The sequence below is a fragment of the Nycticebus coucang genome, chromosome 10 (genome assembly GCF_027406575.1).
Source record: "Nycticebus coucang isolate mNycCou1 chromosome 10, mNycCou1.pri, whole genome shotgun sequence".
Taxonomy (NCBI): domain Eukaryota; kingdom Metazoa; phylum Chordata; class Mammalia; order Primates; family Lorisidae; genus Nycticebus; species Nycticebus coucang.
Window position 1 is genome coordinate 108,489,895 of NC_069789.1, and position 26,623 is coordinate 108,516,517.

The 26,623-nt window shown below is 43.8% G+C and overlaps 1 pseudogene; it reads right to left on the reverse strand.

Moving 5' to 3' along the window:
• Positions 1 to 24,480, reverse strand: part of LOC128596508 (keratin, type I cytoskeletal 18-like) — a 34,367-nt pseudogene extending 9,887 nt beyond the window's left edge.
• Between the last annotated feature and the right edge of the window lie 2,143 nt (positions 24,481 to 26,623).

A 26,623-nucleotide genomic window follows, 5' to 3' on the forward strand; every position in this document is an offset into this window, starting at 1 on the left:
ACTAATTCCTCTTTAAAGGTTTGGTAGAATTCTTACGTGAAACCATCTGGTCCTGGGCTTTTCTTTTTAGTGAGGTTTTGTATGGTTGATGCTATTTCAGAACTTGATATGGGCCTGTTCAACATTTCCACCTGATTCTGGCTAAGTTTTGGAAGGTGATGTGCTTCCAAGTATTGGTCATTTTCCTTCAGATTTTCATATTTCTGAGAATAAAGTTTCTTGTAATATTCATTAAGGATTTTTTGAATTTCTGAGGAGCCTGTTGTTATTTCATCTTTGTCGTTTCTGATTGATGAGATTAGAGATTTTACTCTTTTTTTTCTCTTTTTATTTATTTATTTTTTTATTAAATCATAGCTGTGTACATTAGTATGATCATGGGACACCATACACTTGGTTCATAGACCGTTTGGCCACAGGTTGATCTATTTTATTGACCTTTTCAAAAAACCAACTTTTTGATTTATTGATCTGTTGTATAATTCTTTTATTTTCGATTTCGTTTAATTCTGCTCTAATTTTGGTTATTTTTTTTCTTCTACTGGGTTTGGGGTTGGAATGTTCTTCCTTTTCCAGTTGCTTGAGATGTCCCATCAAGTTGTTAACTTCCTCTCTTTCCGTTCTCTTGAGGAAGGCTTGCAGTGCTATAAATTTCCCTCTATGGACTGCCTTTGCGGTATCCCAGAGGTTCTGATAATTCATGTCTTCATTGTCATCTTGTTCCAAAAATTTGGCAATTTCCTTCTTGATCTCATCTCTGATCCAGCTATCATTCAGCATAAGGTTATTTAACTTCCATGTTTTTGTATGAGTATGCAGATTCCTGTTGTTACTGAGGTCAACTTTTATTCCATGGTGGTTCAAGAAGATGCAGGATTCTATTCCTTTAAATTTACTGAGGTTAGACTTGTGACCTAAGATGTGATCGATTTTGGAGTATGTTCCATGGGCTGATGAGAAGTATGTGTATTCAGTTTTGTTGGGATGAAATGTTCTGTAGATGTCTGCTAAATCCAAATGTTGGGTGGTTAGGTTTAAATCTAAAATTTCTTTGCTCAGCTTCTTATTGGAGGATCTATCCAGCACTGCCAAAGGAATGTTGAAATCTCCAAGTATTATGGAGCTGGAGGAAATCAAGTTGCTCATGTCTGTTAGAGTTTCTCTTATAAATTGAGGCACATTCTGGTTGTGTGCATAGATATTAATAATAGAAATCTCATCATATTGAGTATTACCCTTAACAAATATGAAGTGACCATTCTTATCCTTCCTTACTTTTGTTGGTTTAAAGTCTATTGTATCTGCAAATAAAATTGTAACACTTGCTTTTTTCTGATTACCATTTGCCTGAAATATGGATGACCATCCTTTCACCCTGAGTCTATATTTGTCTTTTAAGTTAAGATGTGAGTTTTGTATGTAACAACTATCTGGCCTGAGTTTTTGTATCCAGTCAGCTAACCTATGCCTCTTTAGAGGACAGTTTAAGCCATTCGTATTAATGGAGAATATTGATAAGTCTGGTAAAATTTTGGGTATCGAGTTTTTCGAAAGTCCAGTGGACATTTTTAATCCTTTCACCACTGTGGAAGTTGGAGTTTGATCAGAAGTGTCTGAGTGAGTGAGTGTACTTTTGTGGTAGACAATTGGTTTGGTCATTATGGAGGATAGGTCTGAGGATATCCTGAAGAGCTGGTTTGGTTATGGCAAATTTCTTCAACATGTGAATGTCATTAAAGTATTTATTTCTCCATCATAAATGAAACTCAGTTTAGCTGGATACAGGATTCAGGGTTGAAAGTTATTTTGCTTTAGGAGATTAAAAGTCGGTGACCACCCTCTTCTGGCTTGAAAAGTTTCATCAGAGAGATCTGCAGTCATTGTAATATTCTTCCTTTTGTAGGTAATGGCTTTCTTAAGTCTGGCTGCTTTGAGAATCTTCTCCTTCATATTAACTTTAGTGAAGTTAATTATGATATGCCTGGGGGATGTCTTATTGGGGTTGAGTCATGCTGGGGTTCTGAAGCTGTTTGCTATCTGAATTTCAGAATCTCTAGGCATGTCTGGAAAATTCTCTTTCATAATTTCATGGAGAAGGGCCTCTGTGCCTAGTGAGGCCAATTTCTTCTGTTTCAGGGATTCCAATGAGTCAGATATTAGCCTTCTTTGAGTTATCCCTGAGCTCTCTGAGAGAATGATCTGTTTTGCCCTCCATTTCTCTTCCTTTTTGAGAGTTTGGGAACGTTCGAAGGGTTTGTCTTCAATGTCAGAAATCCTTTCTTCCGCTTGCTCCACTCTGTTACTGAGGGATTCTACTGTATTTTTCAGATCTTTGAGGGATGCAAATTCTTGCTTCAGTGTGTCTAAGTCTTTTGTGGTTTTGTCTTAAATTCATTAAATTCTTGAGACAACTTTGAATTTCTCCTCGAATTCCTAATTCCATTTTATTAATCTTGTTTGCAATCCAAATTCTGAATTCGATTTCTGACATCTCAGCCTGTTGTTTGTGAATGGGATCTTCAATTACATCTGCCATATCTTTCCTTGGAGGGGTTGATCTATTCTGGTTATTCATGTTACCAGAGTTTTTCTGCTGATTCCACCCCATGATTGTTTTACTCCCTTTGATTTTTCCCCTGGAGCTTTGTCGAGGACCCGTATAGTGCTGTGGTCTGAGAAACTGGGGCCTTGTTTGGTGTGGTGGGGCTAAGTGGTTCTGCCTTGTTTTCAGCTGGTTTCTGTTCGACCCTAGTGAAACAGTTACTCTGGGTTGAAGTCTCAGCTGTGGAGAAATACCAGCAATTAAGTCACCCTGCCCACCACTGGCAACAATTGGAAAAGGAAAATCAAACCTTCCTACAACCACACACCCAGGGCACCACCTGAATAGTCCTCAGACAATTGGCTCAGTTCAAAAGGTCCAAATCAATTGTCTCAGTCAGCACCTGTTTCGGGTCGGAGAGTTTAAGAGGTCTCTGGGAACTGGACCACAGGGGTCTGGTGACTACTCTGATATGGCTTGCTCCAGTGCTGCATGGAGTCAGAAGGAGCCACCCAGCAAATAGATCAGTTTGGGAAGGTTGATGCCTCCTTCCCCACCTTGCAGCTCTGTCACACCCAGTTGCTGCTAGCCCCGCAGGGCTGTTACCCCGTCAGTTGTCTGCAGTGAGCAGATACTCCAGAGGTTTGCACCTACCTAAATCACAGGGAAGTCTGTATCTGCCCATCCAGGCCGCTGCTCTCTGCCTCTATCCAGCAGGGGGTGGTGAGGCCTGTCAACCTCGGGTACTTGATGGAGGCTGGGGGTGTGCACTCAGTTCCAGCCCCACCTTTAGTTTATGTTACTGGCTGAACAGAACAACCCTGTGGGAGTTTGTTTCTGACCCTGCTAAATTCCTCTGCAGAGGAGAGGCTGATTTGAGTTCCCAGAACCTGTGCCTCAGGCCCTGTCTTTACTCCTGTGGGTTTGCATTTGCAGCATGATTAGTTGTCAGCTGTAGCCTCTTGGCCTCTTTGTCTATGGGCTCATGATCCCCTGAGGGCTGGGTGCATCTTAGGCTCAGTAAAGCAGTCCTCTGGATCAGCCCCACCCTGGGAGTTTCCCGGCTCTGTGCATGCATTTTCTAGTCCCCACGTTCCATCCAGGCCAGTACCGCCTCAGGCAAACCCTTTACTCACGGGGCCTGTGTTTTAGTCCCAGGTCTGTTCCATGGTGGTTGCCATCTGAGAAGATGCCCGGCCTCATCTGTTTGCCCAGGGAGACAGGAGGAGTGGCTAAGGGATATCTGGGGTTGGGCCTTGTTATTGCTAAAGAAGGCGGCTGCTCTGCACCTCAGGGCACCACTGCTCCGGCATGATTCCCTCTTAGCCGACCATCGTCTCCTCACTCCTGTGCGGCAGAATCAGCACTGTCCAGCTGCAGTCCAGGTCCTATCTATACCTCTCAAGAAATCACCCAAGAATCTGGATTCCTGGGGGACAGGCATCCAGACCTCAGAGTGAGAGTGGAGGGGAGTGCTGGGACCTCAGAGTTGCAGGTCATGACACCAAGCTCATTGAGAGCAAATGAGCAAATAAACAGATACAAAGGCTACCAGGCACACAAGCCCACAGATACAGAAACAGACGGAGACACATAGACATACAGACAACACCCATGACAACAGCAACATAAAAACAACTGCAATAAAAATAGTGATAATCATAAAATAATTGAAAAAAAAGAAAAAAAAATGTGGTGTTCGTAGAAAGGTTAGAAGAAAGGAGAAATTAAAAATAGAAAAAATAGGAATAAAAAATATATCTATATAAAAAGTAATAATAAAAAATTATCAAAAACTCTTCCAAGAAAATGGTGAGGAAAAAACAGAAAAAAAAAAAAAAGAAAAGAAAAAAAAGGCACCAACCACAAAAATATTATTCTTGTATGTAGACATATACATCTATATGTATGACGTAGGGATCAACTTTCGTAGGAATATATTCATACTGCAATATACTTTCTGGACACCCAGTGCCGCTGTGAGTGGTTTCCAGGCTTATACCTGATTCACAGTTTATACTGTAACTATGGTAACTACCTTCCATGGCTGATCGCCATTTTGGAGTTTCTGTAAAAGTTTGTCACCTAAGTATTGTGTAACCTCGGCTGTTCTTCTCCAGACAGCACTCGCGACCGACCTTCCCACTCAGTGCAGGAGTCCATGCTTCTCAAATCTTTCCACTCTGCTCCCAGGTTCTCCAGCAAACTGGTGACGGCAATTGGCTGTGGGGGAGGGTGCTGCTGGGTTCGTGTGGTTGCTGGCAGGTCCTGCGGCTGTAGCTGGTTCCCTCAGCTGTAGCCAGTTCCCACAGCTGGAGCCCTCGGGGACCTTATTCTGAGTTTTATGGTTCAGAGTTTCCCTTTTGGATAGGGACCTGCCAGTTCGCTGTGTAGCCTGAACCGCCAACCCCCTCCAACATTCTCCACCAGGAATGCTTGGGTCTATTCAATCACTCCTGGTCTGGGGGAAGGTGTCTGCCCTTTTGGGTAGTTCAAAATGTTTGTTTCCCGGGCAGGATCCCTTCCTTTCAATTTTCCATCAGGTTGCCCAGCTCCCCGTGGTTTTGAGTGGCTCTCCTTTCGGATGCCTCCCTCAGTTCAGGAATAAATATTCGTCAATTGGGTTTTGTCAGCATTTGCAAGCTACTGTCCTCCGTAAGAGAGGGGCCTGCTGGCCAGCTCGGCCAAGCAGGGAAGAATCTCTACAACAGAGTCTGTGATTTTAAATTACCCCTCATATATAGCAATCTGCCAATTCACTGAGTGTCTCCAGCTGTCCGTCCACACCAATAATCCACAAACGGGGAAGGTCCAGACCCCCTTTCCTCTCACCTGATGGCTTGGGAGAGGTGGGCTACACATCCATCCTGTCTGCCATCATCTAAATTGACTTTTCTTTATCAGAGGTATCCTCTCTTCAGCATCTCTGATGTTCAGATCACAATTCTTGTCAATCAACATAGTGGCCACCCTGGCAAAATCTTTTGAATAAGCCACATGCAAAGCACTCCTTGGGTACTGCCTGTGGCTCAAAGGAGTAGGGTGCCAGTCCCATATACTGGAGGTGGAGGGTTCAAACCCAGCCCCCACCAACAACTCGTGGGCGTGTGTGTGGCTCTCCCTCAGTGGCCAGTCAGGGTTTCTCTATGGGAAAAGTTTAAATTGCTTTTTAATGATGGAAATTACCCTTCACATTCTACCTTCCTCAAAATCCTCCATTGTAGCCTCTGGCATTAACCTACTCAAGTGAACAACTTGATTCTTAAATTAATTCATTTACAATATAATTCACAAATGATGACTGTTAGACAGGGTTCATCCTTTTGACCCAGGCTGAAATACTATGGCCTCATCACAGAACACCACAACCTTGAATGTCTCCTGGCTCAAGTGACATTCCTCCCTTAGCCCCAGCAATAGGTATAGCTTCATAGGTCTGGATGGTCTGGATGCAAGACTCATGACTGTCTTGTCCCCATGGCAGGAGAGAGCCCTGAAGACATAGGGGTGTCCCCCAGAGGCCTGGCCAGGTGAGGAACCTCTCCTTCAGGTGGCCCCATCATTCTCAAGACTTTTGGATGAAAAATCCTTTGAGGGTCAACCAGAAAGCTCAGGATTTAAGGGGACTTGGACTTTATCAGAGGGTAACACTGATTTGTGTTCTTTCCAAAGGAATTTCCAGTGATTTCTTTATCTCCTGAGGGGAAGTAACCGATTCATTGTGTCTCACTTCCCTTCTGAGTTGAGCTTTGGGAAGAACTCACCCTTCCTGTGGCAGGAATGGTTCTCCCTGAGTCCACCCTAGTAAACAACTGTGAGTATCAGGTGCAGGAGATGGAAACGAAGACATTCACTTTCCTTTAGGCAGCATTTGGTTGAGACTTCTATCAACAGCATCCTATGTGGGATAACTAACCCATCTTGGATATTTACCATTACTGTCTCATGCAGCTTGAGCTAAAGAAGAAGCCACAATGTTCACTAAGGTCTATCCCAGGATTATGTGGCTTCTCCTTAAGTTCTTGGATACAGTATTTGAAGGTGGTGGCTGAAGACACAACTGCACCTTCTGAAAAAGTATACAGTTTACATGTTTCTGATAAGATTTTTTTTTTTTTGTTCTTTTTCAGGTAAAGCAGAACCTGGATACAAGGAAATCACAGCTTACTACCAAAAAGGGGCTGATGGTAGGAAAACACAAAGTAATGAGGGAACAGATGTTCACCAACCACAAACTGAAGTCATGAAAAAGAGCAATAAAAACATGAAAGATGGAGGAGAGTGTGTAGAAAGATACAAGCTGCTCACCAGGACAAGGATGTTTCGGGTGGCCTTGGACTCTGGTGAGACTCTGGGACACATGTTGGTTCTGTGGATGTGCTGGACCCACTGCTTGTGCCTGTGTAGGGTGAGAATCATGGAACCGCTGGTCCAGATGATGAGCACAGAACAGGAGACTTCTGGTAACACTACCACTGCCATATAGATGAACCCACTGACCTTCCCGTGGTCTGCAAGAGAAAAGTGGCCCCAGTGTCTTTTCCTTGTCATGTTTTTGCTGTCCCATTTGCCTGAAACATACAACCCATACATGGGGAAAAAAAGCTGTACCACCAACTGCATGGTCCAACAAAGGGAAATAGAGCTGCCAATGTACCTGAGAGCTTTTGCCTTTAGATCCTTCCACCTGGAACTCATGAGGCTGATTGTGATGGCCTAGAAGACACTCAAGAGACAAGTGGTTCCAATGGATACTCCCCTGCCCACTCTCCGAACATATAAAACGAGTTCACATTTAACATCATTAAGGATGTATCTCAGCCCAAATGCTGCTATGGTCTCGGGAAGTCCTTTAGAGAGAAGGACCAAGCAGTTGGCTATAGTCAGGTGCTTGAGGATCAAGTCTGTGTGCCTCAACCTGCATTCAGCAAGGGAAAGGAAGAGATAATGGGAAAGAAGAAGAAAATTTCCCAGGAGTCCGACTGTAGAAAGTGACAAGAACATTGCTCCTAGTGCCACATCTCTGGAGGCTGTTCCGTCCTGCAGCACATTTTTTATTAAATTGTAGCCACAAGCATTTCTCTGATAGGAAAGGCTCATTGTAGACTTTTGACAATGAGAAAAACTTTGGTGGTGTGTTCTTGGGAAAATGCCACAATCTTTGAGTGGCAGATGGAGATCAGATGAATCACCCACACATTTCATGGGGACATCACCTCTAAGGTAATGGTGATAACCTGGGGGAGCAGTGGCCAGTGAAAGATTGGAAGAAAAACACACAATGGATTGTTAATGTAAGTTTTTCAGATACATAATAACCATCTTACAGTAAAAGAATATTTCTGTAGTCTAAGAGTAAAAAATTGTTTTCTTCAAAACACAGAACACATTAACCATACGATCAATAATAAATTATATTAAAATTAAGGATTGTCTCATGAATAGACACATGTATACATGTACAAAGAGAGAGAACCAAAGATGGAGACAGACACACACACACACACACACACACACACACACAAAGAAAGATTTGTATCCATCAAGAGAACTCTTACTTACCATACAAGTGAATTTTTAAAATTCACTGCAAAATTTGCAAAAACTGCAAAATTTTCCAGTTGAAAGATCAAGGAAGAAGTTATTCAATAGATAATGAATATGAGAAAAGTATCCAATATCTTTAGTTATCAGGAAAATGTACATAAAACCACCACCTGGACACATTATACAGTGAACAGATAGCTCAAATGAAAATGACAAGAAATATCAAGATTTGCAAGGACATGAATGAGCCAGAACCTCACACACTGCTGGTGGTGTTGAAATGGGCACAACATTTAGAAAAACTCTTTGTTAGTATCTACATAAACTGACCAGGTACCAAATTCTGTTGCAAAATTTTCCCTTCTATGAATTTACTCAGTAGACCTTCAAACGTGCTGTGGGCAAGACCAGCTGCACAGGGATGTCCCTACATGGCTCATCTGACTGAAATCCTATGTTCTCAATGCCAAATGTGTACTTGAAGTCATGCCTTCTTAGGAGACCTCTTGGAGTAGAATATAGAAACTTGGAATAGCACTGGCAATATATGCATCACAGTTATAAGGCCATGTATCTGGTACTTTCTTTGATTTTCATAACTGCATGATGTTTTCATGAGGACCACTTTTCAGGAAGGACAAGTAAAAATTAGGCATGTGTACACAATCCTTAAATGACCTAAAGTCACACACTGCTTAGCATTTGAGAGAAACCTTAAACCTGGCTCAGCTTGTTTCAGCATGGTGCCCTGATGACTGTGCTGTGCTGGTCCCCCTGTCAGCCACGCTGCACACACTCCACTCCTGTCATGAGTGCTGTTTGTGCACCATCCCTTTAATTGTACCTACTAGTAATTTATTTTACATGGTTGGCAATTCATTTTATAATTTTGATGTAAACCATTTTTTATTTCCATGTAAATATTTAATACATGGGTCAATAGCAAATATGAATAAAGCCTTCAAGATCCTAATAAAACATATATGAACTAACCATAAAGCAATCCTAAAGGGATCTGTGTCATATACAAACTGGATTTACTAAAGGCAAAATTGCCTGACTATGATTCTGGTTATAGAAAGACTCATTTGCTGAAACAACAGGAGGAAAATACAATGGTGAATATCATAGAAATTATTCAATAATATTTCTCTGTCCTTAAGCAATGATGCATGAAATACTAACTTGTAACAAGGCAGTGTAGGAAAGAAACCAAATTAATACTAATTTCTAGTTGGTTACTCATTAATTTTTTAACGTACCAGATAGGTCCAATCATAACTAGTGAAGCAAACTTGTGAAATACATTGAAAAATAATAGATGTATATAAAGGGAGAACATAAAATCTTAAGTATCATAAAGACTGAAATTATAGTGAAATTATTTTCTGCAACTCCATAGCAAAAAATAACTGCAAAGGCAAGAAACTAGTAGTCTACCAGAAAAATGGGCTAAAGACTTGAATGGACATTTCTCCAAAGAAGAGTCACAAATGACTGAGAAGGATATACACATAGGCCCAATGCCATAGACATGTAGGAACACAACTCAAATCCACCGTCAAGCTTCTCCGTATTTCTGTCATAAGTTGCATTAGCAAAAGCAAAAGATAACCTTGTGGTGAGGGTGGGGAGAAGTTGGAAACCTAAGACACTGTCCCTGAGAATGAAAAATGGTGCAGCCCTCGTGAGAAACAGGATGAATGTTCCTCTGAAAGTTAAAGAAAGAATGAGCATCATATTAGACAATCCCATTTCTGAGTATGCAAATACCAGAATCCAGGGTGTCAAAGAGATATTAGAAGTCCCATGGTCATCGCAGCAGCATTCATCATAGCCAAGATGTGGAAACAGTTTCACTGTCCTTGAAGGACCAGCACAGGAAGAAAATGCAGTGAGGACACCCTGTGGGATCTTTCTCAGCCTAAGGAAAGGGAAATTCTGCAGCCCCTGACAAGATGGATGAAGACCATGGTGCTGAGTGGAATGAAGCACACATGGGACAAAACTGCTTGATCTGGCTCATCTGTGTGAGCTAAAATAACCAAACTCACAGAGCCAGAGAGTGGGATGGAGGCTGCTAGGAGCCAGGAGAGGTCAAGGAGGGTGGCTGGTTCATGGACACAAAGTCCCAGTGAGCAAACCCAAGTATCTAGTATCTGCTACTCGGCATCGGACCTGCAATCAACAATGCTGGATTGGAAGCTGTGTGAAGCGAGGGAACCTCAGGATACATATTATTAGTATAACAAAATAACAATATTTAAAGAGAGTGATAAGAATATCTTTAAATCCCATAGTGAACAGCACAAGATGCATTTGACCCTGATCACTGTTGTCAGCAGTAGCTGATACTAATGAATGGAACTTTTCCTTAACTGCTGCTTGTCCAACTACAGGATAGAAGCAGCCTGGCCACAGTCACCAGAACACTGGAGTTCCCAGCAGAGCACAATTACTGACTTTATCATGTGCTTGATATGTATAGATTTATACTGTTAAAAACACACCTTTTATTCCAGAAGTGATTTCAGATACATGGTATTTGTCCACGCTGAGGGAATTCTTATGGTTTCATGCTACTCTTTATTACAAGGATGAAGGCATTATGAGTGCACAACTAATAACACAGTGAATTTAATGTATAATCTATGGAAGGTTGTGTGAATAACATATATTTATGACTACAATCTGTCAACACCTAAACCTTGTGTAATTATCACTGGTATTCTTCACCAACATGGCAGTGAGAACATCATTAAATGTCATCAGGAGTCATCAGAGCTGGCATGAGGGCCAGGGTACTGGATCCTCTTTCCTGGTCAGCTTCTGACTAAGGAATTATCATCCCTCCCGGTCCAGCTCCATCGCTGGTTCTGCTTCACCCACAGGCAACCCATTGCCAGACCCAGCATTTGCTCAGACTTTTCCTCTTCGCAGACTCTGCCTCTCCCACAGCTGAAACAGACACTCACCTGATGCCTTCTCCTGCCAGCAAGGGTGGCTCAGGGTAATGGTCACAGCAGCAGCAGTGCCTGGGAATGAGGCAGCAGGAACCCAAGATTAAAGTGTGATTCTGTGATGTCCCCTCTTCTCACAACCCAATTATCGTTTCACGTGTAGCAGCGATGACAGCCCAGACTTGAAGAGTTGAAAACATTTCTGAGAACTTTTTTCACAGTTGCTAATTAGCAAAGGCAATTACAACTTCTTACGAGTGTCTCTAAAGACATTGCTGAAGTCAAGGCAAGAGGCTGTCACTTTCCCATGATCCCTGGAGGCTGCAGGAGCAGGAGACACTGAGGTTTCATGTGTGAGAAACTAACAGAGAAGCCTGTATGTCTCTCTGGACTCCATGCTATTCTTCCTACATCCAGTTAATTCTTAATCCTCAGACCCAAAGCTTCCCCATTGTATAAATATTCATCATGTGAAAGCAATCAGACAAAGGCACTTGAAAGGACTAATGCTGAGATAAGTGTATAAGAAAGACAACACATTAGTTATCATTAATCATTTACATTATTTTTCACGGAACAAATTTCCATAACTAAACATAAGTTAATTCAAAAGTAACAATATGGACATTTTAAGGAAAATACGTTTTACCAATGTGAACCTAAAAATGATTAAAAAAAAAGTCTAAACAGGAAAGTAATATAAAAGGAAACAAATGTTTATCAAAGTGTTCCTCAAATAAACTACCAAGATGCTTTAACTACTAAAGTTTCTAACATTATTTTCACTGTTACATAAACCAAAACGATCTTCTCAATTAAACACCTCCAGGTGGTCACTGGAGTTGTCTACCTTTAGTTTGGCTGCATTTTCAGTAAGGATCATCCATCAGCACTGTAAGTAATTTGGTAATTTGAACTATTAAAAATTTGAATTTCCAGCAACCAAATTCACAATGGGACCTGATCCAAGGAAGGAGGTAGACAGAGGGACTGTGCATCCATCCCTGCCTCGGTACTTGGTGTGCACCTGCTAAGATGTCCTATACTTACAATATAGACAAGTCACTACCCATAAGCATCCTGTGTGAGAACATCCAGGGACTTGTCAGAATGAGAACAGTGCCCATCACCAGGCCCATTGTTTGTCAGAATGAGCCGGTGCTCATCACAGGCCCTGATAGAAGCAGTTGTGGACGTGCTCCTTCCATGTCCTCAGCACACAGCTACGGAGGGAGGGCTCACTGCCTCATAGAGCTGGGTTTTTCCCAGTCAACTTTGAGGAAGGGCAAGTGACAGGCAACAAGAATTCAGGACACTAACTGAGCTGCTCCTCTAAGTAAGGAGAAGTAAGAGGAAACCTGCAACCTTAAGTCTCTTACAATCGACAGCAGCCCCTGTCCTCCCACTGAGGACATGCCATTCTCAACAGGAGGTGAGGAGCTGCAGTCAGATCCTCACCAGAGATGGGCTGTGGCCTCAGCTCAATCTATGCTGGGCCTATGTCCTGCCTTCTCAAGCACAGTGCAGAGAAGGGGACTCCTTGGTGTGGGGAGCAGGACAGTCATGGGGGATGCTGTACGGGCTTTCTCATCTCCTAGCCCCAGAAGAACAGGAATCAATGTCGACCACCTTTCCCACCTGGAGAGTGGGCAACACTTCAGCTACCTGTTGTCACATCTGTTCTCTTCCCAGCCCAGTTACTGAGAAGCAGGCAATGTGGGGACAACACCTGTCACTATAGACCTGCAGGCTTCCCGGTTCCATTACCAGTATTCCCCTCTTCCCACCCTCTTGGCATTTCAGATGGACGTGGTCCTGCTTGGGCTCCAGGCCACACTGTGTCCATTTTTTCTCACTATTTTTCATGAACCTAGACATTTCTTTTTCTCAGCTCATGTTTTCAACAAAGGACTTTCCCCAGTTCATTAAGGATGACATTCTCAGAGATCCTTTGCACAATGATGTCATCCTACACCTGTCCTTCTGAATGTTAGGGAAGACACCGTCAACCTGAGAATTGGGGTTTCCATGCCTTCTGCCAACAAGAGGAACTTGGGTCCCCATGTCCAGTGATGGGGATGCCTGACTCATGTACTATGAGGTGCAGCCCAACAAGCCCCTCTTTTGCCTCCGAGTTCACCTGGTGCTTTCATCAACCTGCTGTTTTATTCATGTCCATGGGGTCTGAGGGACAATGGTGGGGCTACTGCTTTACAGTGAAGTGTATGACTGCTCTGACTGCTTCATCACTAGAAAGGGGCATTGTGGGTAGGGGGCTCTGCAACCAGCTCTCTGTCAGGGCAGGAGTGGATGTCTATCCACAGAGCCACAGTAAATGGGGTGCAGTCATTTGAAAGCATAGTCATTTTTATACAGATGGATGTCTGGATGTTGTTGTAAATGTTGATACCTGGTGGTGAACAGCCTCTGGATAGTCTCTAAGTGGGAAGAAATAAAATTTGTTATGTAGCTGAAAATTAGAATTGGTTAATATCTGACACTTTTTTGACTACCTTTCAAGCACAAATGGGAGGGAAGAAATCAAGTTTTGGAATATAATATAAATTAAAAGAAGCCATTTGTTAACAATATGCCTAGCTACTTTAAGAGTTAGAGCAGTACTAATTAAGAAAGAAAGTGGCTGTTGTTTCAAAACATAAACAGCCCCCCCTCCCCCCCCGCTTTTTAAGTTCTAAATGAGTAACTGACCTTGGATCTTCTGCTGAATGCTGGTACCTTATCTCAAGGCTACTTGTAACATAGCAACCACAGATCTTAGCAGGCAAAAAGATAGAAAAACAGTTTAACAATGTTTGTATTAACTCTATAATGGTAGGTTGACTTTTTGAGTTCTGACTTTTGATGTATTTTTTCATCACTTTAAATATGTGAATAAGTAGCTGGGCATTGTGGCAGGCGCCTGTAGTCCCAGCTACTCAGGAAGTAGAGGCAAGAGAATCGAATAAGCACAGTAGTTGGAGGTTGCTGTGAGCAGTGTGATGCCACAGCACTCTACCAAGGGAGATAAAGTGAGACTCTGTCCCTACCAAATAAATAAATAAATAAATATATAAATAAAAATGTGCATATAAGAACAAAAATCTACAAGACTTCGAATGTAAGTCTTATGAACTGAGAACAGACAACTTTGTTGTTTTAAATAGAGATTTTCTATTTATTATAACCAACTTAATTGCATACAAAATTCTTTCTAAATTCTTTTTTCATGTTATGTGTCAGGATTTTTATTTTTATTTATTTATATATTTTTTATTGTTGGGGATTCAATGAGGGTACAAAGAACTAGGTTTCATTGATTGCATTTGTTAAGTAAAGTCCTATTATAATTGTGTCCCACTCCCAGAGGTATGTCACATGCAAAGACCTCCTTACCCCCTCACTCCTTCCCTGTCTCTGCTCTCCTCTACCCTTACCCCCCATCATGTACTAGGTCATTAATTGTCCTCATATCAGAATTGAATACATAGGATTCTTGCTTCTCCATCCTTGTGATGCTCTACTAAGACAATGTGCTCCATTTCTATCCATTTTAATACAAAAGATGTAAAATCTCCATCCTTTTTAATGGGTGAATTCTATTCCATGATATACCTATATCACAGCTTGTTAATCCATTCCTGCGTTGGTGGGCATTTGGGCTGTTTCACATTTTGGTGATTGCAAACTGAGCTATGATAAACAGTCTAGCATAAGTGTCCTTATGGTAAAAGGATATTTTTTCTTCTGCCTACATACCCAGGATCAAACAGGACATCTAGTTTGAGTTCTTTGAGAGTTGTCCATACTTTCTTCCAAAAAGATTGCATTACTTTGCAGTCCCACCAGCAGTGGAAAAGGGTTCACTTCTCTCTACATCCTTGCCAGCACCTGCAGCTTAGACATTTTCTGATGTGGGCCATTCTCACTGGGGTTAGAAGATATCTCAGGGTGGTTTTGATTTGCCTTTCCCTAATAATTAGAGACAATGAGCATTTTTACATATATTTGTTAGTCATTCGTCTAACTTCTTTAGACAAGGTTCTGTTCATCTCTCTAGCCCCTTGATATAAGGGATGTTGGCTTTCTTCATTCTGATTAGTTTGAGTTCTCCATACATCCCAGTCTTCAAGCTTTTGTCTGATTCAAAATATGTAAATATTCTTTCCCATTGTGCAGGTTATCTGTTTGCTTTGGTTGTGTAAATATTGGTTAGGACTTGGGCAGAAATAGCCAGCTGGTGCCAGGCTCCCTGAAATACCTTCCAGGGGCTCCGGCCCTCATGAAATATTCGTGAGCACTGGGTGGGGGCCTGGGGTGGAGCACTGCCCCAAGCGGCCTCCCACTGGAACTGGAGCCCTGGAGGTGGGGCTCAGAACAAGGGAGGTCTCTAGGATGCTGGCCTCTGCCAGGTCGGTGAACAATCCCTAACTGGAACCAAGACCAAAACCGTCCTTCACTACTTGGCATCCAGAGGCGCAAATGAATTTCGGGAAAAACGACATCTTTAGGGCCCCTGGGCGGTTATCATGTACTAGTGACCCTTCCCCAATAATAGCCTCGCGTTTCCAGGTACCTGTGACTGTAACTAGTCGCCTTTGGTCCCACCTGCCAGTGAGAGTCTCACCTGCATACGACAGTTGAAAATGCTGGTTTTCCTTCCCTTTTCTTTGGGAACCAACGCTGTGTTCTCCCAAATTGTGAGTTTCTGAAGAAGTCTCTCTTGCACAGTTTTCAGCTCTAGCGTTGTGGAAGAGGTTGTCTGGACAGACTTTCTTGGAAGGTGGCAGGGACCACAGGAGAAATACAAACCGGGGTCGGTCTTCTGGGAGCAGTGTGGCAGCCACCCACCTGCCCATTCAGCCCATTCGGCCCCAGAGAGGAAGCCACCGAGAGCTGAAGCACAAGATCTCAGATGACCGAGTCCCTCGGCAGCCGAATTCCCCACCCTCCTCTTGGCTTTCCCGGGAAGCGGCCCTCAGGGAGAGGATGCCCTTAAGTCTCTGCTCAACTTTTAGGTCCAGGGCAAACCATTCCCGTTTCTCCTAACTACGAGGGAATGTGGGTCCCCAGGCCCAGTCCCAGGGCTCCCTGACTCATGCGGGATGAGGGGCAGCCCACTGGACCCTGCCTCAGGGAGCTCTCCTCCTCCTTCTTGTATGTGGGGCAGTTTTCCCTTTGGAGAAGACTCCATGGCCTCCCTGGCAAGAGTCCCCAAATGTGCCAAGGACTCCAGCAGAGGGCCACGGTGGTTGGTCCCAGGAAAAGGCCCCCACGGTCACTGTTGGCCTCAGAAGAGTCCGGTCCCACCTGAGTCCGTCAGCCCTCCTGAGACCCACTTCCCCGGCTACCCTGGGCGCTGGTTCTCTGCGATTCTGACCTCACTGGTCATGTGTATTGCACCTGATTGTCCTCCCTGGACAATGCTGTGTTGCAATGCAATCATGGAGAATGGGTGAATGCTGCTCACCCAGTCACCTTGGGCTTTGGTTTTGGTTAGCAAAGAGTGAAGACTAGTGAGACCCCGAGTGTAATGGGAGAACAGCCACAGAAAAGGTGTGGAAAGCCACATGGAGCAACAGACTAGGCACAATGGACCAGGAAACAGGAATGGGTGTGCAAGAGGGCACTCTTTATTCAGAGGCCCTGGGGATTCCTCCTGACCCTGTCCCGTGCTGGACACCCATAGCAGCTCACCACTCCTCCTCAGTCAGCTTGTTCTAGAGGCCAAATGCAGATGTGATTATGAGATTCCTGGTGGTGATTCCAGGAATGTAGTTGCCCCTTGATGGCTCCAAGGAGAACACTTGTCTCCCATGTAGTGCATTTTAACAGCTCCTCCCTGTGCTGGCCGTCCTGGGGCTAAGTCTGAGCTTCCAGTCACTTCTTCTAGAGGACCTGCCTTCTCTAGTTTTGGAAGCAAATCTGCATCTGAGGCAGCAGGAGGCCTGTTTGCTCAGCCAGCTTCTGTCTGGTTCCAATTCCCTGGTAGGGAGTCGTGGCGATAGATGCTTGCAGAGCTTCCTTTTGATTGGGGCTAAAAATCACCCTCATCCTGTGGTGTTCCACTGGGAGAGATCTTCCCCAGCAGGTGGGAGAATCCATGGTGGGAAGACTGCACTGCAGTCCACAGAGACAGAGGACTCTGGCCTGCTCTTTCCCTGTCAGTGCAGGCACAACTTTTGCAGAGTAATCCACAGTCTAAACAATGTCCATGTCTCCTTCTAACAAGGGAACATGGGTCCCCTGGCCCAGTCCCAGGGCTGTCTGACTCACGCAGGATGAGGGGCAGCCCACCGGGCCCGCTTTGGCCTCCCACTCCATGGGGTGCTCTCCTTCTCCTGCTTGCATGTGGGGCTTCTTTCCTTTCAGAGAAGCCTCCTTTGCCTTCTGGGAAGAGTCCCAGAACATGCCAAGGACTCCAGCAGGGGGCCACAGTGGTCCCAGGTGAGCTTCCCTTTTCTATATGTTTCTGGGGGGTTACTAATAAAACTGTTACAACCACCGTTTAATACTTCGCATCTGTAGTTTAAAATACATTTCATAAAAATGAAAATTTTGTCTAACCCTGGGTTCAAATTGGAAGTAAGTGTTCATAAATAATAATCTTGGGTTTTCAAATACCTGTTCCTTGGATGTAGCAGTTGTGTTCAACTTCCCTGAGAGTCCTATGTGAATAATTGAAAACATTGATTTTTTTTGTATTTTATTTATAAATGGACTTTTTTTTTTTTTTTGAGACAGAGCCTCAAGCTTTTGCCCTTGGTGGAGTGCCCTGGCATCATAGCTCACAGCAACCTCTAACTCCTGGGTTCAAGCGATTCTCCTGTCTCTGCCTCCCAAGTAGCTGGGTTGCAGCTGTCATTGTTGTTTGGCAGGCCCGGGCTGGATTTTAACCCGCCAGCTCACGTGTATGTGGCTGGGACCTTAGCTGCTTGAGCCACAGGTGCCGAGCCTATAAATGGACATTTGACCCAATGTTATTTTCTGCAAAATTGAGAGTTTCTGATTTTGTCACCCTGAAAATTTTTAGCTACAGCATTTCTGAAGATGTTGTCTGGATCCAGTTTAATGAAAGGTGGCATGAAACATGTGAACTAAAGAGGGTCTGGCTTCTATGGAGGGTGGGAGACATACACCCACCTACACACCTCTTGCCAGACAAAGAGGATCCCATCATCTGTCACTGTCTGCAAATGTGCATAGATGGGGATGGGTCCACCAAACTTTATTTGTCTGAAAGCCAGGATTCTGGGGGTAGCCTGTGCAGCACTTTTCTCTTTTTCCATTTCCAAAATTACAGTTTCAAACATAAAAGTACAAAGCAAAGACCATATCAACTTGTATTTCAAATTATAATAAACATATCTCAGTGACCTATTATATTTTAATTTAAAAGTTAATCTCCCAAATTAATCTACCTAAACTCTTTAAGACAGGCATCTTTAGGATGGGAGTTAAATTTACAAAACAGTAAGAATTGGAAACAGGGAGTGAAGGTCAGGCAGGACCTCAACTGACTAGACCAACTGTGTCATATCTACCCCAGTCTGCCTGACTCCATCTTATTCTCACTCCATGTGCTTTCACACTCGCCCACACACCCTTTCATACTCTCTAACAGAGCGAGAGAGGCAGAGGGGAAGAGAGAATGGACACAATTTCAGATAACAGAGACCCTGCTAATTAGAATGCACCCTCTTGTCAGCTTTACTGTGAATCATACATCAATGAGCATATCCCCTTAATGCTCTGCTTAATTTACAAGTGGGGGACAACAAATGTGATCTGTGAAAAATCTACATGAAACATGGGAATGCCTTCAAAAAACAAAAAACAAATATAAATGTTTTGGCACAGTAACTGAGATAACGCCGGAAAGGCTATGTTAACCACTGGGATAAAAATGTGTCAAATGGTTTATGAAGTGAGTGTATGATCCCCATAATCATATCATTGTATACACTTATGATTTAATAAAAAAATTAAAAAAAAATAAATAAAAAAAAAAAAACAAAAAACAAAAAACAAAAAAAACAAAAAAAGAGAGAGAGGGAAAGGAGGGGTTTCCACTATACTGTGATGCACAAAATGCCACTGATTTGTGCAGATAAAATGTCTAATTTTGTGTTGGGTGAATTTCACCTCAATAAAATAAATTATTTAATTGAGGTGCTGGATCTGTTGACCACTTGCAAAATGAGTAATAATAATAATAAAATATTATTAGTTCTTAGAGGGAGAAAGTGGCATGTGAGAGGAAATAAGAAATCAGAGATAACTGGGAAAGTCTTCTGGATTAAACATGAGGGGTGCAGGGGGTGTGGAGCCTTCTTCAGGAGATGGGGACAGGTGGTTTTAGGTGTGTGGAGTGTGACACATCATTAAACATCCGAGTGCAGAGATGAACAGGAAGCCCATCCTCAAAGCAGGGAAGGTTACACGTTCTTAGAGAAAAATTCAAATGTTCTTTGCTGTTTTATTATTCGTATTTTCAATTTTATTTTGAATTTTCCTTTTTCTTCTTTAAAAATATCATAAGGAATATTATTATTTATTGCTTAATTGTCGAATAAAAATCATAGAGATGTTTGGTGTATAACACAATGTCTGGTTATATGTGTATATTGTGGAGTGCTCAATTCAAGCTGATTATCAACTCACATACATTTGTATGCGATTAGGCCACTTAAAACCTACTGTCTTAGAAGTTCAATCCATGGCTGTTAACTACATTCACCATGCTACAGCACAGATTTCTTAGACTCTTTTCTTCCTGTTGAACTGGACTAGTGTGCAATTTCTCCAATCTCCCATGTCCTCCCACCCATGACTACTTTCTACTCTACCTCTGTGAGCTGAGCTTTTCTGGGTTCTCCACATGAATGAGTCCACATGGTTTGTGTCTTCTCTCCTAAATCATTTCACTTAGCATGATGTCCTCCAGGGTCTTTTCTGTTCAAGCAAGGAAAGTTCATGTTCTTCACTGTCTTTCCTCCTTAATGGTGGGCAGACATTTTCCCACCCACCCTTTCTACTGAGCGGTGGATTTGCAATGTTCCCACCTACTTAGACTTGTGGACTCTGAAGGAGCTGGCTGTCTTAGGGCATACAGGGCTTCATTTCATACAGAAACTTCATTCAGGGCTGAAGTTTCTGTGCATTGAGAGAACCTGGGAAAATTGTTCAGGGAATCAAGTCAGCTAGAAGGAAAAGTGGGAGGTGCATTCCAAGTTGGCATGTTTGATGTTGGTATTCTGAGAGTGGGGAACATTCTAGGAATGAGAGGATCAGAAGCTGGTGCTGAAGGAGGATATGGGAGGCAAAGCAGTGAAAAACCTTAATTGATTTGTGGAAGGAAAGGGCCTCAGTGGTCTGGGACTTGAGAGATGTGTGGTCTGGATGGTGAGTTTATGCAAAAGATTTCATGATCTATGCAGAAGAGGAAGTCTGTGAGCAGCCCACACTCCTAAAGACCAAAGAAGAGAAACTAGTCAAGTAAAAATAAGACTGTTTTTTTCTTTTCCTTGGTTCTCTTGCCCTGCAGAGTGGAGTGGAGGAAATAGGGAGCCATTGGCCAAAGGTTGGAGAGGATGAAGAATTAATACCTTCTGGGGACAAAGGAGACTATGGTGACCACAGTTAATACAGATGTCCCCAAAGAAGATGTCTCAATTTAGGATTTACTTTTCCCATTGTGATGACACTTTGGCTGTGTGCCTCAATGATAGGTACCCACACAACCATTCTCTTTCTCATTTTCCATAGAGTATTCAAAAAATTACATAACATTTTCAATACTTTCTTAAAAACTAGTCTTCCTGTCAGATGCTTTTGGACATCTGAAGACTAATGTGAGTCTTCTGAGCACATTTCAGATGCCCTAGCAGAAACTATGATGTCTGCTAGGTTACCTACTATTAATTGCGTTTTGAATGACTACACGTAACTTAAATGAGTTTATCTGGATTTAACCACATTGCAATAAGCATCTATACTATATTACACACTGGACATTTGCTGACATGGTAGGTGGTCACACACCAAAAAGAATATATAAAAAGAAAAAGTAAAGAAAAGAATAAAAAATAAAGTGGTAATTGTATGAGGTGAAGGATTTGATAATTAGATTGATTGTGGTGATTATTTCACAAGGTGTAATCATATCAAAGGATCAGCATGGCGACTTTAGTTGTTAATAATATACTGAGAAAGCAGCCACAGGAAATACAGAATATAACAACTGTTGAAGAGAAAGTCAAATTGTCTCTCTTTGCAAGCAATATTGTCTCAGGCAGAGAAAATCCCTGAAAGCTCCACCAAATTACTCCTAGAACCAACCAACAAAGTCAGTAAAGTTGAGGAATATAAAACTAACATACAAAAATTAGTATCATCTCCACAAAACTAAAATGAGCTAGCAAGAAAAAGAAATCAAGAAGGCAATCCCATTGACAATAGTTACAAAAAATAAGTTGAAATCCTAGGAATACATTAACCAAAGAGGGGAAAGATCTCTACTAGGAAACTATAAAATATTGATGAAAAGAATTGAAGAGAACACACGAAAAATGGGAAGATATCCCATGTTAATGAATTAGAAAAATTAATATGTGAAAATCACCATAAGCAATCTATGTAGTCAATGCAATCCCTATCAAAGTACCACATTCTTCACAGAAATACAAAAAACTCTCTAAAATCTGAGAACCCCTGACATAGCCAAAGCATCCTGAAAGGAAAGAATAAAGCTTGAGGCATTGTTCTGACTCCAAATTATACTACAGAGCTGTAGTGTCCAAAATAGCATGGTACTGGCTTAACAACAGACACATAGACCAGTGGAACATAACAGAGAACCCCAAAATAAGTCCACCTATTTACAGACAACTGGTTTTTGGCAGTTACACAGAATATTCACTAAGGACAGTTTCTTCAAGAAATGGGTCAGATCCCTATCTCTCTCCATGTATGACAGTCAAGTCAAAGTGAATTAAAGACACAGATGTAACACCTGAAACTGTAAAATGACTTAAAGAAAACAGCCAAGTGAGGTGGTACAAGCCTGTAGTCCCACCTAGTGGGGAGGTAGAGGCAGGAGGATCACTTGTGTTCAGGAGTTCAAGAGCAGCAGGGGAAACACAGCCACACCCCAGGGTCAAAAACCAATACAGAGAATATGAGCAGATGAGCTGACTAGACTTTCTTAAAAGAGGCCATACAAATGGCAAACAGGTATATAAAAAATGCTCAATGTCACTAACAATCAGGAATATGTGTTTCAAATCATATTGAGATATCATCTCACCCAAGGTAGAATGGCTCTTGTCAAAAAACACAAAAGTTAACAAATGATATCAAGGATATGGAGAATAGAGAACTCACACTGTCAGTGAAAAAGGAAATTAGTACAGCCATTATGGAAAACCTGTATGACGGTTTGTCAAAAAACTACACATAAATTACCATGTGATCCTGTAATCCCTCTTCTGGGCATATATATCCACAAGAAAAGAGATCAAAGAGATTTCTCATACCCAGGTTTATTGCAGCACTATTCATAACAGGCAAAATATGAAATCAAGCTAAGTGTTCACCAGTGGTGCAGTGGACAAAGAAGTAAACCCAGAATTCTGGAAGGCTAAAGACTGAATTGCCTTAGCTCAGGCATTTAAACCAAGCCTAAGCAAGAGCAAGACCCTGTCTCTACTAAAATAGAGAAACTAGCCAGACAGTGTGGTGGACACCTATAGTCCCAGGTACTGGGAAGGCTGAGACAACAGGATCTCTTCAGCCCTAGAGTTTGAGGTTGCTGTGAACTATGATGACACCACAGCACTCTACCCAGGGTGACAGAGTGAGACTCTGTATCAAAAAAAATAAGCCCGAGCATTAACGAGATACGTAATTGATATATAATTCACAATATAGTTGACAGGAGGGTGAATTCTGCTTCCAAGAAACTGTCATTAACACTGTGTGCCTTGTCTCTCTCTGTGGATCTGTAGACGAGTGTGTGTGTGGACGTGTGCTGGCTGTGTGGGTGAGCGTGTCTCTTCCTCCTACTTCAGAAGGCTGAAACTGTTTTATTTGCTCACCTGGTCCATTCCACCTTATTGAACTGTATCCTAGAAACATCTTCCAAAATGCTGCAGCTGAAAATGGTGAAACGGTATATTTGGAAACTCTTGATTTCACAGAAAACAATGTTGGTTCAAAAATAAAATAGAAGTAAAATCAATGTCATGACTATGTTATGCACAAGTTACACTCAATGGCAGCCAGAAACAAACATGGATAGTTACAGTAACAGGTACATCAAAATTCAAGGCTATTATCTATGACCAGTAACACGTACATAATACCCTCCCAGGAGCACACAAAATTTCATTTTCCTGAAATTTATGTTCACGTATGGATGCAAAATATTGAATTATGGTTTCATTTATGTTCTAATTAATTGGTCATTACTCACAGCCTTTTAAGACAGAATCTTAGAGACCACACTTGTTTTGAGCTCCACCCCCATGATACTAGTCCCAGTGGGGGCCACTTTGGGTAGCTACTAACCCATAGCGAACTTAGCTCCTGGATACTTAATGAGGGTGTAGTCTTTGAAAGGTATTTAAGACTAACGTGGCACCTGCTGGCTACTTCTGCACACATCTGGGCTAAACAGATGGAAGGACCTGAATAGAGGTCTCTATTTCTGTGGCCTCCAGTGCAGTTTTCCCATCATGATTCTCTCCCCTCATCGGAAAGCTCTTTATCAATGGAACCCCAAAGGAAGAGACTCCTTTTTCAGCCAGTCAAAAGGCTGCTCTGCAAGCATCCTTCTCCACGAATCCCTACCTGGGTATCAGCACCCGTGCAAACAGGCCTGGCACAGCCTCGGATCCAGATTTGCTTCCAAAACCAGAGAAGGTGGCTCTGGAAGCAGAAGTAACTGGAAGCTGAGCCTTGGCCCTAGGAGGAACTGCTCAGAGAAGAGCGTCAAAAATGCACAGCCATCACTGTTGTCCTCGCTGGAGCCTTCGAGAACAACCACTTTCCCGGAATCGCCACCAGGGAGGCACTGTCCAGACAGACAGGACTCCCAGAGTCCAGAATTCACATGTGGTTCCAGAACCTAAGAGCCTCACTCACATCCAGACCACCAGGAACCGAGGGTCCCGGCGCTCCAGCCCGCCTGGGCCCACAGGGGACAATAGTGCTTAGCTTCCACTGACGCTGGGAGTCCTCGGCTGGCTACCAGAGACAAGGCTCCTGTGGGGCCCCTCTTTCAGCAACAGTGCCCTCTGTGGCCTCTGTAAAAGGGACACAGTCAGGTGCACAGTGGCTATGGCAGCCTGAGCTGTCAGGCCTGGGACAGGCTCAGCAAGTAAGGAGCCATCCTCCTCCCAGAAGCCTAACCCCGGTTTCCGTTCCTCCCATGGTCCGGGCCAACTTCCAAGAGAGTCTGTCCAGACAACCTCTTCCACAATGCTAGAGCTGAAAATTGTGCAAGAGAAAAATCTTCAGAAACTCTCGATGTGGCAGAACAGTATGGGATAAAACGGGATGAAAATCAGCGATTTGAATTGTTCTATGCAAGTGGTACTCTCACTGGCAAGTAGGATCAAACGTGGCTAGCTACACTCACAGGTACCTGGAAACTCAAGGCTATAATTTATGAAGGGTCACTAGTACACAATAACAATAACTGCCCAGGGTCATGCAAGATGTCATTTTCCCGAAATTCATTTGTGCCTCTGAATGCCGAATAGTGAAGGACAGTTTTGGTCTTGTTTCCAGTTAGGGATTGTTCACAGCCCTGGCAGAGGCCAGCATCCTGGAGACTCCCTTGTTCTGAGCCCCACCCCTGGGGCTCCGGTCCGTGGGAGGCCACTTGGGGCAGTGCTCCACCCCAGGCCGCCACCCAGTGCTCATGAATATTTCATGAGGGGCGGAGTCCTGGGAAGGTATTTCAGCAGAGCCTGGCACCTGCTGGCGACTTCTGCACAGGTTCCCCTGGCAGGATGGACGCGGAAGGAGGAGGCCACAGACCTCAGTATCGGTGTCCTCCAGTGCAGTCTTCCTCTATGGATTCCCCAAGTTCGTCGGGAATGTCTCTCCCAGCTGAATCCTGCAGGAGGAGGGTGGTTTTCAACCTGAGTCAAAAGGATGCTCTGGAAGCATCCTTCGCCACAAATCCCTACCCGGGTATGAGCACCTGAGAGAAGCTGGGAAGCCAACGGGCGTGGTGGAGCCTCGAATCCAGATTTGGTTCCAAAACCAGAGAAGGCGCCTCCTGAAGCAGAAGCTACTGGAAGCTGAGCTTAGCCTGCCCAGAGAAGAATGGCTAAGATGCACGGCCATCACGGCCTAGCAGACCACTGGCCTCCTTGGAGCTTTCGAGAGCAACCGTTGTCTCGGAATCACCCCCAAGGAGGCCCTGACCACACAGACAGGCCTCTCAGAGTCCACAATTCACATCTGGTTTCAGGACGGAAGGCCCGACATCCAGAGTGCTGGGAACCAAGCATCCCAGCGGTGCTCCAACCCACCCAGGTCAGGCCCACAGGGGAGCCCAGTGCTCAGCCTCCCATGGCGCTGCATCCCCTGACAGTGGCAGCAGGGGTACTCTCTCACAAACAGAGCCCTGAGTGGCCTCAGTACCAAGGACACAGCCAGTGGCAGGCTGGCCTGGCAGGTGCACACTGGCTGTGGCCGTCTGAGCTGCCTCAACTGGGAGCTTGTGGCAACCCACCTTGGGCAATGGTGGGGCTGGGACCAGGAGCCCCAGGCCATCTAGGCCCAGTGTCCACCTGGAGAAGCACAGGCAGCCCCTCCACAGCCCACACACAGCCAGTCTCCACCGGCGTAGGAGAAGATTCCAGCCACCTGGGAGCCCAGTCCTGGCCTGGAAGTATCCCCTCGAGAACCTGCAAGGCTCCTGCCTCCTAGACAAGATCCTGTTGGCACCAGAGTTTCAGGCACTGGCGGGACCCTTTGTGGATCTGGATGCACAGGAGGAGAACTTGCTGGAACCAGAACTACTCCTGGGCCAGGAAGAATTTCAGGCTCTGCTGGATAAGCTGCAGAGCTCAACAGGGCCTCAGCTGTAAAAGGAGACATGCGTCCTCAACCCCGTTCCTGTCCCCACCCCCATCCCTGTAGCCCGCACCCCAGGGACCAACTGTTCCTGCCCTGGCGGGCAATGGCTGTGTCAGAGGGATCACCCAAGTCAGAGCTCTGCTCCAAATAGAGAACACTCTTGAACATTTACCTTTGTGAATACCTTCTTCTTATGCTTTGTGAATACCTTCTTCTCAATACCTTCTTCCTATGCTCATTCATCACTCTTTTGGCACCAGGGGACACAAGCAGGTTATGACCTGCCCATCTACACTCCCCAAACCCTTCCAACACCTCTCACAGATGCCAGATGGTTGAGTAGGCCAGGAAAACTTGGACTCGTTCCAGAAGCTGGCATATTTAAGCAGAAAATCTTTATTTGGGTGGCCATGGATTGGGAAAGTCATTCACAGGGATTGGCTGGAAGGGAGCATATGGACTGAAGCCAGTCATTCTGGGC